Genomic DNA, 18,186 nt, shown 5'->3' on the forward strand with positions numbered 1-18,186 from the left:
TCCTTGGATGCTTGATTCCGGTCTAGGAAAGACATGGCTTGGTAGTTCGGGCTGGACTGTTCCCATGAGGCACAGGGTCAAGGCTGATTTGCATATAACCAGTGTCTGACCAAGGGTGGTGTGGAGTGCAAAAAAACGATGGATTTAGGCCCAGATCTTTGTACTGGGGTAAATATAAGACATTGTTCTGCATTCTGTCCATCAACTGTGTTTTTTTCAATTTTCACCCCGAGTGGGCTGGGTATGCTCAGACGTGAGTCCCAGGCTCTCCACATCACTGGAGTCAAGCTATCCAGGCTGAAGAAGGCTGATAGCCAGAAACCGATCCTTGGATGCTTGATTCCGGTCTAGGAAAGACATGGCTTGGTAGTTCGGGCTGGACTGTTCCCATGAGGCACAGGATCAAGGCTGATTTGCATATAGCCAGTGTCTGACTTAGGGTGGTGTGGAGTGCAAAAAAACGATGGATTTAGGCCCAGATCTTTGTACTGGGGTGAATGTAAGACAGTGTTCTGCATTCTGTCCATCAACTGTGTTTTTTGCAATTTTCACCCCGAGTGGGCTGGGTATGCTCAGACGTGAGTCCCAGGCTCTCCACATCTCTGGAGTCAAGCTATCTAGGCTGAAGAAGGTTGATAGCCAGAAACCGGTCCTTGGATGCTTCATTCCGGTCTAGGAAAGACATGGCTTGGTAGTTCGGGCTGGACTGTTCGCATGCGGCACAGGGTCAAGGCTGATTTGCATAAAGCCAGTGTCTGACCTAGGGTGGTGTGGAGTGCAAAAGAACGATGGATTTAGGCCCAGATCTTTGTACTGGGGTGAATGTAAGACATTGTTCTGCATTCTGTCCATCAACTGTGTTTTTTGCAATTTTCACCCAGAGTGGGCTGGGTATGCTAAGACGTGAGTCCCAGGCTCTCCACATCACTGGAGTCAAGCTATCCAGGCTTAAGAACGCTGATAGCCAGAAACCGGTCCTTGGATGCTTGATTCCGGTCTAGGAAAGACATGGCTTGGTAGTTCAGGCTGGACTATTCCCATGAGGCACAGGGTCAAGGCTGATTTGCATAACGCCATTGTCTGACCTAGGGTGGTGTGGAGTGCAAAATAAACGATGGATTTAGGCCCAGATCTTTGTACTGGGGTGAATGTAAGACATTGTTCTGCATTCTGTCCCTCAACTGTGTTTTTTGCAATTTCCACCCCGAGTGGGCAGGGTATGCTCAGACGTGAGTCCCAGGCTCTCCACATCACTGGAGTCAAGCTATCCAGGCTGAAGAAGGCTGATAGCCAGAAACCGGTCCTTGGAAGCTTCATTCCGGTCTAGGAAAGACATGGCTTGGTAGTTCGGGCTGGACTGTCCCCATGAGGCACAGGGTCAAGGCTGATTTGCATAAAGCCAGTGTCTGACCTAGGGCGGTGCGGAGTGCAAAAGAACGATGGATTCAGTCCCAGATCTTTGTACTGGGGTGAATGTAAGACATTGTTCTGCATTCTGTCCATTAACTGTGTTTTTTGCAATTTTCACCCAGAGTGGGCTGGGTATGCTCAGACGTGAGTCCCAGGCTCTCCACATCACTGGAGTCAAGCTATCCAGGCTGAAGTAGACTGATAGCCCGAAACCAGTCCTTGGATGCTTGATTCCGGTCTAGGAAAGACATGGCTTGGTAGTTCGGGCTGGACTGTTCCCATGAGGCACAGGGTCAAGGCTGATTTGCATATAGCCAGTGTCTGACTAAGGGTGGTGTGGAGTGCAAAAAAACGATGGATTTAGGTCCGAATCTTTGTACTGGGGTGAATATAAGACATTGTTCTGCATTCTGTCCATCAACTGTGTTTTTGGCAATTTTCACCCCGAGTGGGCTGGGTATGCTCAGGCGTGAGTCCAAGGCTCTCCACATCACTGGAGTCAAGCTATCCAGGCTGAAGAAGGCTGATAGCCAGAAACCAGTCCTTGGATGCTTGATTCCGGTCTAGGATAGACATGGCTTGGTAGTTCGTGCTGGACTGTTCTCTTGAGGCACAGGGTCAAGGCTGATTTGCATATAGCCATTGTCTGACCTAGGGTGGTGTGGAGTGCAAAAAAACGATGGATTTAGACCCAGATCTTTGTACTGGGGTGAATGTAAGACATTGTTCTGCATTCTATCCATCAACTGTGTTTTTTGCAATTTTCACCCCGAGTGGGCAGGGTATGCTCACACTTGAGTCCCAGGCTCTCCACATCACTGAAGCCAAGTTATCCAGGCTGAAGAAGTCTGATAGCCCGAAACCGGTCCTTGGATGCTTGATTCCGGTCTAGGAAAGACATGGCTTGGTAGTTCGGGCTGGACTGTTCCCATGAGGCACAGGGTCAAGGCTGATTTGCATATAGCCAGTGTCTGACCAAGGGTGGTGTGGAGTGCAAAAAAATAATGGATTTAGGTCTAGATCTTTGTACTGGGGTGAATATAAGACATTGTTCTGCATTCTGTACATCAACTGTGTTTTTTGCAATGTTCACCCCGAGTGGGCTGGGAATGCTCAGACGTGAGTCCCAGGCTCTCCACATCACTGGAGTCAAGCTATCCAGGCTGAAGAAGGCTGTAGTCAGAAACCGGTCCTTGGATGCTTGATTCCGGTCTAGGAAAGACATGGCTTGGTAGTTCGGGCTGGACTGTTCCCATGAGGCACAGGGTCAAGGCTGATTTGCATATAGCCAGTGTCTGACCTAGGGTGGTGTAGAGTGCAAAAAAATGATGGATTTAGGCCCAGATCTTTGTACTGGGGTGAATGTAAGACATTGTTCTGCATTCTGTCCATCAACTGTGTTTTTGGCAATTTTCACTCCGAGTGGGCTGGGTATGCTCAGACGTGAGTCCCAGGCTCTCCACATCACTGGAGTCAAGCTATCCAGGCTGAAGAAGGCTGATAGCCAGAAACCAGTCCTTGGATGCTTGATTCCGGTCTAGGATAGACATGGCTTGGTAGTTCGTGCTGGACTGTTCTCTTGAGGCACAGGGTCAAGGCTGATTTGCATATAGCCATTGTCTGACCTAGGGTGGTGTGGAGTGCAAAAAAACGATGGATTTAGACCCAGATCTTTGTACTGGGGTGAATGTAAGACATTGTTCTGCATTCTATCCATCAACTGTGTTTTTTGCAATTTTCACTCCGAGTGGGCAGGGTATGCTCACACTTGAGTCCCAGGCTCTCCACATCACTGAAGCCAAGTTATCCAGGCTGAAGAAGTCTGATAGCCCGAAACCGGTCCTTGGATGCTTGATTCCGGTCTAGGAAAGACATGGCTTGGTAGTTCGGGCTGGACTGTTCCCATGAGGCACAGGGTCAAGGCTGATTTGCATATAGCCAGTGTCTGACCAAGGGTGGTGTGGAGTGCAAAAAAACGATGGATTTAGGTCTAGATCTTTGTACTGGGGTGAATATAAGACATTGTTCTGCATTCTGTACATCAACTGTGTTTTTTGCAATGTTCACCCCGAGTGGGCTGGGTATGCTCAGACGTGAGTCCCAGGCTCTCCACATCACTGGAGTCAAGCTATCCAGGCTGAAGAAGGCTGATAGTCAGAAACCGGTCCTTGGATGCTTGATTCCGGTCTAGGAAAGACATGGCTTGGTAGTTTGGGCTGGAATGTTCCCATGAGGCACAGGGTCAAGGCTGATTTGCATATAGCCAGTGTCTGACCTAGGGTGGTGTAGAGTGCAAAAAAACGATGGATTTAGGCCCAGATCGTTGTACTGGGGTGAATGTAAGACATTGTCCTGCATTCTGTCCATCAACTGTATTTTCTTCAATTTTCACCCCGAGTGGGCTGGGTATGCTCAGACCTGAGTCCCAGGCTCTCCACATCACTGGAGTCAAGCTATCCAGGCTGAAGAAGGCTGATATCCAGAAACCAGTCCTTGGATGCTTGATTCCGGTCTAGGAAAGACATGGCTTGGTAGTTCGGGCTGGACTGTTCCCATGAGGCACAGGGTCAAGGCTGATTTGCATATAGCCATTGTCTGACCTAAGGTGGTGTGGAGTGCAAAAAAACGATGGATTTAGGCCCATATCTTTGTACTGGGGTGAATGTAAGACATTGTTCTGCATTCTGTCCATCAACTGTGTTTTTTGCAATTATCACCCCGAGTGGGCAGGGTATGCTCACACTTGAGTCCCAGGCTCTCCACATCACTGAAGTCAAGCTATCCAGGCTGAAGAAGGCTGATAGCCCGAAACCGGTCCTTGGATGCTTGATTCCGGTCTAGGAAAGACATAGCTTGGTATTTCGGGCTGGACTGTTACCATGAGGCACACGGTCAAGGCTGATTTGCATATAGCCAGTGTCTGACCTACGGTGGTGTGGAGTGCAAAAAACGATGGATTTAGGTCCAGATCTTTGTACTGGGGTGAATATAAGACATTGTTCTGCATTCTGTCCATCAACTGTGTTTTTTGCAATTATCACCCCGAGTGGGCAGGGTATGCTCACACTTGAGTCCCAGGCTCTCCACATCACTGAAGTCAAGCTATCCAGGCTGAAGAAGGCTGATAGCCCGAAACCGGTCCTTGGATGCTTGATTCCGGTCTAGGAAAGACATAGCTTGGTATTTCGGGCTGGACTGTTACCATGAGGCACAGGGTCAAGGCTGATTTGCATATAGACAGTGTCTGACCTAGGGTGGTGTGGAGTGCAAAAAAATGATGGATTTAGGTCCAGATCTTTGTACTGGGGTGAATATAAGACATTGTTCTGCATTCTGTCCATCAACTGTGTTTTTTTTGCAATTTTCACCCCGAGTGGGCTGGGTATGCTCAGACTTGAGTCCCAGGCTCTCCACACCACTGGAATCAAGCTATCCAGGCTGAAGAAGGCTGATAGCCAGAAACCGGTCCTTGGATGCTTGATTCCGGTCTAAGAAAGACATGGCTTGGTAGTTCGGGCTGGACTGTTCCCATGAGGCACAGGGTCAAGGCGGATTTGCATATAGCCAGTGTCTGACCTAGGGTGGTGTGGAGTGCAAAAAAACAATGGATTTAGGCCCAGATCTTTGTACTGGGGTGAGTAAGACATTGTTCTGCATTCTGTCCATCAACTGTGTTTTTTGCAATTTTCACCCGAGTGGGCTGGGTATGCTCAGACGTGAGTCCCAGGCTCTCCACATCACTGGAGTCAAGCTATCCAGGCTGAAGAAGGCTGATAGCCAGAAACCGGTCCTTGGATGCTTGATTCCGGTCTAGGAAAGACGGGCTGGACTGTTCCCATGAGTCACAGGGTCAAGGCTGATTTGCATATAGCCAGTGTCTGACCTAGGGTGGTGTGGAGTCCATAAAAATGATGGATTTAGGCCCAGATCTTTGTACTGGGGTGAATGTAAGACATTGTTCTGCATTCTGTCCATCAACTGTGTTTTTTGCAATTTTCACCTCGAGTGGGCTGGGTATGCTCAGACGTGAGTCCCAGGCTCTCCACATCACTGGAGTCAAGCTATCCAGGCTGAAGAAGGTTGATAGCCAGAAACCGGTCCTTGGATGCTTCATTCCGGTGGAGTTCTGGACTTTTTTGGTTCCGTCCAGAGGTGTCAGGGTACAACACCCAAAGACCCCGGAGTCCCACCTGCCTTGGTGCACAAATGAACAGAAACACGGGCTTCTCGATGGTGGCGTCAAAGACCAAAGGTTTATTACTGCAGGGACACAGAAGTCACAGAATCTACACACGGGCAGAATCTAGGAGACTGTTCGATTTGTACAAAGTGAGTTGCTCCTTATATACTAAAAATTGTGCTCTAGGCAAATATTTCACATGTCGGTACATTCCCAAACCTTTGTGTCTCTAAACAATAAATATTTGGCGTTACACAGGAACTGTCGATAATATCTGATACCAAACATCACGAAGAGGGGTTCCCACCAGTCCATCACAATCCCTTGTCAATATTGCATTCAAGACCCGGACCGCCTCATCGTAAAGTTCGTTACCTCCCCCTAATAAAGGCCCAGAAGGAAAGGAGCAGAGCCAGGTGCAGAAGATAGAAAAGCGGGATAAGAGATGTTTGTGGGTTGTAAATGGGCAAGGCTACCGGCTTCGGCCGCCTAATCATGATTAGGTACAATGGACAGGAAAACCAGTTCAGGTGGGCTGGCCTCGGGCAGAGGAGGCAGCCTTTGTCGAGTCATGCAGCTTCAGCGTGATCTGGTTTAAGGTGCACGTGTCATGTAAGAGGTGAATCTCCGGCTAAGGCTACGTGTCCTTAATCAAAGTGAAGTGAATGAAATGATCAGAGGCTATTGCATATGTGAGGGCAAGGAACCACAAAATGGCGGCCATGATCTAAGATGGATGCCGTGTGTATATCAGAAATGTGTCAGTGAAAGGAGTGCTCTTGCTCGTAGCGTAGCGAAAACACTAGGATATACTAAATGGATCATTTGCGGTTCGCTGATACTAATTTTATGTATTTCCGACAAACTTGAAAACACGGGTTCAAGTCGTCACGGAACCGTCACGGAACCTCAGACCCTCCTTTTGCCCTTACATAGGCAATTACTCAATCTATGTCTGAATCTAGTTCTATGCTCATCAGGTCAGTGACATGCTGTTGTATCATCATCCTTTCCCGTGTCTTTTCTCCAAATGCAGGTGGTTTCCTAAAACAGGTTGTAGCACAAAGACTACACAGAGCAGGACCACACTGGATAATCAGACAACATGAGAATAGTAATATTAAGATGACACCAATGACCATTAGAACCTTCCATCCCCACGCTGAAATCAGAGTCCAAAACCACTCCATGAAGGACCAGTTTCCCTTGTCTACATGTATGGAGTCCGAAATCTTGTGCAACTTAGAGATCGCCTCGTAAACTGTTGGAGCATTATTAGGAATAAAAACACAGCAGCTCGATTGGATCATTCTGCATACCCCACCTCGATCTGCAAGTATAACATCTAGAACCATACGGTTCTGCAATGTCATGAGCCTATCCGCCTGAAGCTCAGCTGTCAGATTGCTAAGGGCACCAGCAGTTTCGGTAATAGTAGATTCAACTACCCGTGTTAGCTGACGTATGTTTCTACTATTGGCCATAGGCCCCCAGAACGGAAGGAAGCCTTTGAAGAAGTCTCCAGCTTCCTGACCAGCTGTATCTTCCTTGCTGAAGACACCTCTCGCTACTCTTGTTCTGTGGTAATCAGGTGAAGCAGTGTATGTCGGAGGCAATAATCGAGCAATATAACATGATCCTGAGAAGTCGGCAGGCAACCATGTATAAGCTCTGTCTCGACAAATGAAATAGGTACCCCTAGCAGTAAGAAAGGCAGGGGAAGAGTTAGCCGGAAACACATAAGTCTCTACGCACTCACTCCTCCCTAGCTGAGCTCTCGGATTTCTCCCATTACCTTGCAAACAGACCTGACCTCGGTGAGGTACGACCCAGATTGGAGTTGAGCTTTTACGCTTGCTTTCTCCTAAACTAAGGCGATACTCTGAAGTATTCCAACTTAAATATACTCGCAATTCGTCTCTAGGGTAAGATGGAGTATTATTGACGTCTTTGATCATGTCAATAATTCCCTGGACTAAAGCTTTGTTGGCAGAGTTATATTTAGTGGAACGTGGTGGACGTGGAGGATAGGTCTCAAGAGCATAAGCAAAGATGGTTTGAAGGGCCTGAAATGATCCATTGTAGCTAAAAGGCAAAACCAGATAGGGAATACCTTTATCCATAGTGTGGGGTATCAAGCCACACACCCAACAGTCTGTCGTGTTAACTACCAGTTGGTGTTGATGCAAGAGCTGTACAAAAGTGTTATTGGTGAATTCTGAGCGTCGAGCTTGCTCATGTTCTGGAAACGAGTGAAAAGAGTGTATAGAAGAAACAGTAGAAATAGCAGGATCAAGGGGAGGTACTGTAGATACTGGCACAAAAATCAAATTTATGCTAAAGACAATTCCACCCACCAGTGTTGCTAAAACAATCAAAAATGTAATGGCACATTGCATCAAGAAACATTTGCTATGAAGAATTCTATTTAGTCTGTTTCTGCGAACGTAAATCACATTTTCTCGTTGCAGCGCAGGAAGTTCCATCTTCTACAATCCGCTCGCGACCACTGATGATGTGTACGTAGATGAAAATGCCTCTGTCAGCCCTGGGAGTTCCCAGTACTAACAGAAAGATCGACCTTGTGTCAGACCCCTGCAAATTCAAACTAGGCACACAGCCACGACCCTACGGCTACCCAGACGGCAAGGCAATTTTAAAAAACAATAAACAATAACAAACTTCCTGGCTGAAGGCAAAAGTTCAAAATATATATAAATATATTAAAATCACAGTATGCAGTTGCCTGCTTTATTAGTCCTTTTTATGGCTTCTAAGGTTGTATTTCTTCTTCGCTGGTACTGTTTGATCGGAAAATAGTGTATCACTAGCAGCTGTTGCAGAGTTTACGTTCGCAGATGGCAAAGTTTCTTCTGATGCTGGAGACAAATGTTCAATGTTCAAAGTAGTCTTTTCAGGAGGAGAGTCACGTTTCAAAGTGTCAGAAATCAAATCGGCATCGCTGAAAGGGACAAATTTTGGAGTTATTTCAGATTCGGAGGCACCAATTCCCTTCTTCACCCAGTCGTCGTAGGGCAGCGGCAGTGGAACACGCTTTACGTGAGAAGCGTGGATCCAGTGCTTGCGACCAGCAACACGTACAGCTGTCCTCGTCGCCAGCAGGATTTGGAAGGGGCCGATGTAGCGAGGCTGAAGATTCTTTGTCCTCGCAAAATTTCTGACCACCACGTGGTCGCCGGGTTTCAGCTGATGCCCTGGACTCTCCGGAGGTTTTGGCAAAGCATCAAAGACCTGTTGATGAATAAGACTTAATTTAGCAGTCAAGTCGTAAAGATAGTCTATCAACATAGGATATTCAATGGAGCAGAATTGTTTAGGCCTTGGCACACCCCAGACATTTGCCGGGCGGCCAAATACAATCTCATATGGAGAAAGCCCTATTCTAGAATGCACTGTTGCTCTCGTTGATAACAAGGCCAAAGGAAGTGCGTCTGGCCAAGCCAAACCTGTGGATGCTTGAATTTTGGCTATTTTAAGCTTGAGGGTGCCATTGTAACCCTCGACTAAACCAGCAGACTGGGGATGGTTCGCACTATGAAATTTTTGTTTCAATCCTAGACCAGCACACACACTCTGCATAACTTTCCCTATAAACTCACTTCCGTTATCTGACCATACAATCCGTGGCATTCCAAACCTAGGGAAAAATTCTTTGAGAAGAATTTTGGCAGTTGATAAAGCAGTGTTGTCCTTTAGTGGGTATGCTTCTATCCACCTGGAAAAAGCACAAACCACCACCAGGACGTATTTTAAATTGTTGCAGCGTTCCATGTGAATGAAGTCTAACTGTATTACTTCAAAGGGACAGGAAGGAGGAGCAAAATGACCAGCTGGAGTTGGAGTTCCCTTGCCAGGATTATGCATCAAGCACACCATACAATTTTTCACCACTCTCTCTGCACACTTACTGATTCCCTCATTCTTCCAAACCGGAGCTAACATCTTACATATCCCTTTAGAACTTATGTGCGCCACTCCATGCGCCATCGTCACTACTGCAAGCACATACGCATCAGGCAACATCCAACGCTGCTGTTCTGTCAAATCGATCCAACATCCATTCGAGTCCAATTTGCCCGTACTTTCTCTCCATACGCGTTTCTCTTCCTCAGTCGCTTCTTTCTGAATCTCTTTCACACTTTCCATTGTGTCCTCACACATTCCAGACTCAGCAATCCATCTTGCAGACGTAGCAACATACATTCTACTCATCATGTCTCTAGCTGTCTGTTTAGCGGTTTCATCAGCAAAGGCATTTCCCCGACCAACATCATCCGTGATTGCTTTATGAGCACTGCACTTCACAATCGCAACTTCAATCGGTAAGGTTAGAGATTCTAACAAGTCGTTAACTAGCTGACCATGTTGAATCTTAGTCCCATGGGACGTAATGAAACCCCTTTCTCTCCACAACCGGCCAAAACTATGGGCCACGCCAAATGCGTACTGACTATCTGTAAACACATTCACTCTCTTTCCCTCAGCTAAAACACACGCTCTCGTAAGAGCTATTAACTCTGCAGCTTGGGCAGAATTCTGACTCACTCTTGCAGTCTCCACAATCGTCTTCAAAGTCGTTACTGCGTAGGCAGCAGTCACATCACCATTCTCCAATTTAAAACATGACCCGTCCACATACAGCGTACCATCTGGGTCGGATAGAGGAGTATCTCTCAAGTCGATACGACCTTTTGTCTCTTCCTCCGTTTTGAAATAACAGTCATGTGGCTCAGAATCACTCGACTCTTGATCAGTCGGCAACAATGTTGCTGGGTTCAATACATTGCATCTTTTGATCTGAATATGACTCGCTAATAACGTCAGCTCGTAACCAGATAATCTCGCACTAGTAAGGTGTTGTGTCTTCGTTCGGTTCATGAGTGTGTCCACTGCATGAGGAACCATGACCACTAGCATATTGTTCATCACCAAACCAGCAGATTGTCGAATGGAAGCTGCAGCTGCCGCTGTAGCCCTCAAACAACTAGGCAATGCTCTAGCTACCGGATCTAATGTTGATGAGAAATACGCACAAGGGCGTTGTTTATCACCAAACTTCTGTGTCAAGACACTCAACGCGCAACCTTCTCTTTCGTGAACGTAGAGCGTGAATGGCTTACTGTAATCAGGTGTGCCCAATACAGGAGCTGAACACAAAGCTTTTCGTAATTCAGCAAAACTCTCTTGACATTCATCAGACCATGGCACCGGACTCGGAACATTTTTCCCAGTCAAAGCTACCAATGGCTTTGCTAAAAGTGAAAAATTTGGAATCCACTGCCTACAGTAGGAGGTAATACCTAGAAAGGCACGTACTTCCCTCTGTGTGCGTGGAACACTCATTTGCATAATTGCTTTTATTCTTTCTGGGGTCAACTTCCTTCCCTCCTTTGATAAGAGGTGACCTAAGTAGGTTACTTCTTGGCAGCAATATTGCATTTTGGAAGGTGACACCTTATGATTCAAATTAGACAAATGATGCAATAGTGAAATTGTAGCTGCTTTGCAAGTTTCCTTGTCATCGGCAGCCACCAAAAGATCGTCTACGTACTGTACTAGGGCAGAGCCTGGAGGAAGGACAAAAGAATCTAACTGGCTTTTTAAAGCTTGACTGTAAATGGATGGACTTTCACAGTAGCCTTGTGGAGCGCGTTTAAATCTGAAACTCCGACCTCCTAAACAGAAGCCAAAAATATCTCTGCTTTCCTCGGCTATCGGAATGCTGAAAAAGGCATTCTTCAAGTCGATGACTGAGAACCATGTAGCTGTAGCAGGAATCAATGTTAATAAGGCAGTAATGTCTGGCACTACAGGAAACTGCGGAATTACAATCTTATTAACTTCTCTAAGGTCTATGACAAACCTATAGACTGGAGGCTTTGTAGGATCTGTTCGCTTCAGAATCGGCAATACAGGACTATTACAAACATTTCCTCGCGTTTCTTCAACCACACCTTTCTTAATCAAATCTTGCACAATCAATAAGAGTGCACGCTCACCTTCATTCGATATTTTATATTGAGGAATTCTTGGAAATTTCACATTCGCTTTCAAAGTTACTACATACGGTGGAATCTCTAGTAGACCTACATCATTGGGACCAGTCGCCCAAAGAGAATCAGGGAGTGAACGTAGCTCCGGCGGGAGTGCGTCCATTGACAAGTACATCGGAGAGGTGAGTCTTTTACCCAAAGTAAGCTGTACTCCTTCCGGAGAACAGTACAATGTCGCATATAGTCGTTTTAACAAATCTAAACCAAGCAGATTTTCATTACAACCTGTCGTCAAAATTAAGGGTGCTTTCAATTGACACGGTCCAACAGAAATAGACAAAGGACCAGATATCGGGTTGTACACAGGGGCGCCTGAAAAACCTATGGAAACATTTGTTGAGCCAGACAAAGGTGCGCCAGGGAGTTTCGCATGCATGATAGAACTTTTCGCGGCACCAGTATCCAACAGAAACGGTTCGACTACACCTGATGTTGCTACTGCGACATAAGGCCCACTCTGATCCACTGGAACTGATACTACTCCCTCTCTCTGTCCATGGCTGTCCTAGTACCCATTTTGTTGAAAACCCTCTTCAACTTCACAATAATCCTCAACAAGATATTGCTGAGATCTATTCTGTTGAGCTGACTGTACATTTCGCTGATCAAAGTGATTAGAAGGATGATCATTAGTTTGTGGAGGCATAGCACCTCGTCCTCGTCCTCTAGAATTCTGCGCATAACCACCACGACCTCTCTGAGCTGCTGCCGCATTATTTTGCGCTAAGATCGGACAATCATTTTTATAGTGACCCTCTTTCTTACAGTACGCGCACTGATTCCACTGGTATTGAGGCCTGGTCGAATTATAATCTGTCTTTTGATACGAATTCTGTTGCATATTAGTCTGATTCGTGCGAGGCGGATACGCCTGCTGTAAAAGAACTTTAGTCTTTAAATCTTTCGTTTTCTTCTCTGATTTCTCCTTTTCCTCTTTATCCCTATTTTCATAGTACTGTGCAGTCGCAAGTATTTGCGCTGTCGTAGATACAGCCCACGCACTTTCTGAGTCTTTCAATTTATTGCATAATTCGGGTAACAAATTATGCACAAATTTATCGACAAACAATCTCTGTCCTCCTTCAGTGCTCATGTCCTGACCACTATGGTCTACAAAAGTCTCTTCGAACCTCGTGAAGAAGTCGGAGACACTTTCGTCTTTCTTCTGCTTGCATGCGGATAATTTATCCCAATTAACACGCAATGCTGGCATCAGAGTCTTCATTAAATCTATTATTCTGCCTGGCAGATTAGCAATTAGGGGTTCGGGTTTCGCACCACCTATTTGTTGAGCGTCTGCTGCAGTGATAGCTGCCCAATCACCACCTAAAGCAGCCTGATGATCCTCTCTACGAATTTTAGCCCACACTGGTTGTGGAACTACATTACCAAACAACATATCAATGTCGGCTAAGTTCATTATACAAGCCTCAACTGTCTGTGTCAATTCCTTGTAATATCCGGCTGGATTCTTACGTGGATCTGGCAAGGCCTGTTTCACTGCTAACACTTCTGCTCGCTTCCACGGAATATGTATCCATACTCTTTGGAACTGTGCTGGAGCAGCTGCAATACCCGCATTATCATCACGTTGTACTGCTTCGCGCCAAATTGGAGGAACTTCCCTCATAGGATATTGGCGACTTAGCTTCATTCTACCTTTCTCTAAATCTCTCGGCGAACGAAGAGATGGATCATTCCTAAAACTCAAAATGAGTTCCATCGCTTCCTTTATATTATCGCCCACTATCATTCCAGCAGCAAACTCTTTTTGCACTTTAATTAAATCTTCCAAATCTGATTCGACATCGTCTTCTTCTATTTCCTCACGCAACAACGAGCACATCTCGTCGAAGACGTATCGCTGTGTTGGCTCTCCCCATTGCATAAATGTCTCTAACACATCTTTCGTACTATATCTTCTAACTTTTGTAATCCATCTGAGAGCCGTGGAGTCTAAAACTCCCCGTTCCTCAGTACTTGGAAGCTGACTCCGTCTCTGAACAGAGTCAGGAGTAGGAGTCTTAGTCAAGGTTTTATATATAGGAGACAGCATATTAGTAACAGAATCAGTGATTCTTCGACGAACAGAAAGTGGAGTTAGTACACTCGCAGACATAGAGAACGCAGTAGAGGTAGGAATAGATGACGAAACAGTAGGAGTATCGAGGAAAATAGTTTGAGGACCAATAGGTACAGTGGTAGGTATAGGAGCGGGCAGTGCAGGAAGAGGAGGAGCTGTAGGAACATTTACATTCACCACAGGAGGTATAGGAACTTGATTCTGAGGAACAAGAACACCAGGTTGTCCAGCAACCGGCAATTGAACATCCGGTATAAGTGGAGCCGCAGCACCTTGTGCATACGGTGGAGGCGACCGTAACAGATAAGATAGCAGAGGATCGTTTTCAGAATCCTCCAGTATCTTAGCCATTTTCGATGGCAAGGCAGGATAGCACTTGTCAATCGCTAAGTTACGCTCTCTAATGGCTACATCTATGGCTTTCTCACACTCGTTAGCCTGCAACTGCTTAGTCGCTTGCTCTAGAGTTAACTCTTCTAGTTCTTTTTGCTCTTTTTTCAACCTTTTCATTTCTCTCTGTTTGGATTCTTTCCGCCAATAACGAAAAGAGTCAAACATTGCCGGCCGGGCTTTCTTCCTAAACAATTTCGCTTCTAAATTGTCGAGAATCTCTTGTTCAAAACTACCATGCAGTGGCCAACTAAGGACACCATCCTTCTTACAATAACGGACCCATATCTCATTATAAGTTATAGGACCCACACCATACTTACAATATAAATCATATAGGGGAGTCCCAATCGGAGGAACCAGACAGGAATCCTCTAATTGTGAGTCACTGTTGCAACTAAAACAAGACAACATTTTCCGACTTACCATTTTCAGTCCGGAACACAAAACAAACAAAACACGAAACAAATTGTGCACTTGAACCAAGAACTTAGGCCTACCAAAACGAACTGATGTATCGATACCCAAAACTGAACCAAATAGATTATCGTAACCAGAACAACTAGTGATAATCTTACAAAACCAAACCAAACCAAGAACCGATCAAGGATTTTTAACAATCCTCACAAAAGTAACCAGCTAGCTATCACTAAATACTTAACTGAGGCACTGAAGACGTCACCAAGGAGAAACCCGTCACGTTTCGCCGTACTAAGGACTGCACCACTTCGGGTCCAAGACAGGGCGACGGTCAAGGCAACGGCCCACTGCAGCCGTCCTGAACGGGAACCCTCGTGGAAGAGAACTTCAGGGCCACTTTTGCGATATGCCGGGATCGATGAAGTGGGGCGCCTCCCTCAGGAATCTTCACACGAAGCTTCTCGAACTCTTCAGGCTTTTGGACCGGTACCGAATGACGTCGCCCCACGTTGGGCGCCAATTGGAGTTCTGGACTTTTTTGGTTCCGTCCAGAGGTGTCAGGGTACAACACCCAAAGACCCCGGAGTCCCACCTGCCTTGGTGCACAAATGAACAGAAACACGGGCTTCTCGATGGTGGCGTCAAAGACCAAAGGTTTATTACTGCAGGGACACAGAAGTCACAGAATCTACACACGGGCAGAATCTAGGAGACTGTTCGATTTGTACAAAGTGAGTTGCTCCTTATATACTAAAAATTGTGCTCTAGGCAAATATTTCACATGTCGGTACATTCCCAAACCTTTGTGTCTCTAAACAATAAATATTTGGCGTTACACAGGAACTGTCGATAATATCTGATACCAAACATCACGAAGAGGGGTTCCCACCAGTCCATCACAATCCCTTGTCAATATTGCATTCAAGACCCGGACCGCCTCATCGTAAAGTTCGTTACCTCCCCCTAATAAAGGCCCAGAAGGAAAGGAGCAGAGCCAGGTGCAGAAGATAGAAAAGCGGGATAAGAGATGTTTGTGGGTTGTAAATGGGCAAGGCTACCGGCTTCGGCCGCCTAATCATGATTAGGTACAATGGACAGGAAAACCAGTTCAGGTGGGCTGGCCTCGGGCAGAGGAGGCAGCCTTTGTCGAGTCATGCAGCTTCAGCGTGATCTGGTTTAAGGTGCACGTGTCATGTAAGAGGTGAATCTCCGGCTAAGGCTACGTGTCCTTAATCAAAGTGAAGTGAATGAAATGATCAGAGGCTATTGCATATGTGAGGGCAAGGAACCACAAAATGGCGGCCATGATCTAAGATGGATGCCGTGTGTATATCAGAAATGTGTCAGTGAAAGGAGTGCTCTTGCTCGTAGCGTAGCGAAAACACTAGGATATACTAAATGGATCATTTGCGGTTCGCTGATACTAATTTTATGTATTTCCGACAAACTTGAAAACACGGGTTCAAGTCGTCACGGAACCGTCACGGAACCTCACCGGTCTAGGAAAGACATGGCTTGGTAGTTCGGACTGGACTGTTCCCATGAGGCACAGGGTCAAGGCTGATTTGCATAAAGCCAGTGTCTGACCTAGGGTGGTGTGGAGTGCAAAAGAACGATGGATTTAGGCCCAGATCTTTGTACTGGGGTGAATGTAAGACATTGTTCTGCATTCTGTCCATCAACTGTGTTTTTTGCAATTTCCACCCCGAGTGGGCTGGGTATGCTCAGACGTGAGACCCAGGCTCTCCACATCACTGGAGTCAAGCTATCCAGGCTTAAGAAGGCTGATAGCCAGAAACCGGTCCTTGGATGCTTGATTCCGGTCTAGGAAAGACATGGCTTGGTAGTTCAGGCTGGACTATTCCCATGAGGCACAGGGTCAAGGCTGATTTGCACAAAGCCATTGTCTGACCTAGGGTGGTGTGGAGTGCAAAATAAACGATGGGTTTAGGCCCAGATCTTTGTACTGGGGTGAATGTCAGACATTGTTCTGCATTCTGTCCATCAACTGTGTTTTTTGCAATTTTCACCCCGAGTGGGCAGGGTATGCTCAGACGTGAGTCCCAGGCTCTCCACATTACTGGAGTCAAGCTATCCAGGCTGAAGAAGGCTGATAGCCTGAAACCGGTCCTTGGATGCTTGATTCCGGTCTAGGAAAGACATGGCTTGGTAGTTCGCGCTGGACTGTTTCCATGAGGCACAGGGTCAAGGCTGATTTGCATATAACCAGTGTCTGACCAAGGGTGGTGTGAAGTGCAAAAAAACGATGGATTTAGGCCCAGATCTTTGTACTGGGGTAAATATAAGACATTGTTCTGCATTCTGTCCATCAACTGTGTTTTTTGCAATTTTCACCCTGAGTGGGCTGGGTATGCTCAGACGTGAGTCCCAGGCTCTCCACATCACTGGAGTCAAGCTATCCAGGCTGAAGAAGGATGATAGCCAGAAACCGATCCGTGGATGCTTGATTCCGGTCTAAGAAAGACATGGCTTGGTAGTTTGGGCTGGACTGTTCCCATGAGGCACAGGGTCAAGGCTGATTTGCATATAGCCAGTGTCTGACCTAGGGTGGTGTGGAGTGCAAAAAAACGATGGATTTAGGCCCAGATCTTTGTACTGGGGTGAATGTAAGACATTGTTTTGCATTCTGTCCATCAACTGTGTTTTTTGCAATTTTCACCCCGAGTGGGCTGGGTATGCTCAGACGTGAGTCCCAGGCTGTCCACATCACTGGAGTCAAGCTATCCAGGCTGAAGAAGGCTGATAGCCAGAAACTGGTCCTTGGATGCTTCATTCCGGTCTAGGAAAGACATGGCTTGGTAGTTTGGGCTGGACTGTTCCCATGAGGCACAGGGTCAAGGCTGATTTGCATATAGCCCGTGTCTGACCTAGGGTGGTGTGGAGTGCAAAAAAATGATGGATTTAGGCCCAGATCTTTGTACTGGGGTGAATGTAAGACATTGTTCTGCATTCTGTCCATCAACTGTGCTTTTTGCAATTTTCACCCCGAGTGGGCTGGGTATGCTCAGACGTGAGTCCCAGGCTCTCCACATCACTGGAGTCAAGCTATCCAGGCTGAAGAAGGCTAGTGTGGCTCACTGGTTAGAGACGGCAGACCCGAGAGCAGAGGACGGCCCGGGACCAGGGTTCGATTCCCGGCGCGGCAGGTTTCTGGACCAGGGTCAGCGGACCCGATAATTCTCTCGCCTCGGTGCCCACGCTGATCAGCGATCACACTCGGCAACTCTGGGCATTAGCTTGCCTCATCTTCACTAACGGCCCCACCAGACCGCCGGGGATGCCTGGTCTCACCCTGGAGATACCCATTAAGGGACCATCTCTCAGGGAAGCCAGGAAGGGTTTCGCAGCGGTCAAAGCGCCTTGGGACCCTACGGGTAAGTAGTGCGCTATATAAATGCCTATACATACATACATACATTCCGGTCTAGGAAAGACATGGCTTGGTAGTTCGGGCTGGACTGTTCCCATGAGGCACAGGGTCAAGGCTGATTTGCATAAAGCCAGTGTCTGACCTAGGGTGGTGTGGAGTGCAAAAGAACGATGGATTCAGGCCCAGATCTTTGTACTGGGGTGAATGTAAGACATTGTTCTGCATTCTGTCCATTAAC

This window comes from Lissotriton vulgaris, chromosome 9, assembly GCF_964263255.1.
Source record: "Lissotriton vulgaris chromosome 9, aLisVul1.2, whole genome shotgun sequence".
Lineage (NCBI taxonomy): Eukaryota > Metazoa > Chordata > Amphibia > Caudata > Salamandridae > Lissotriton > Lissotriton vulgaris.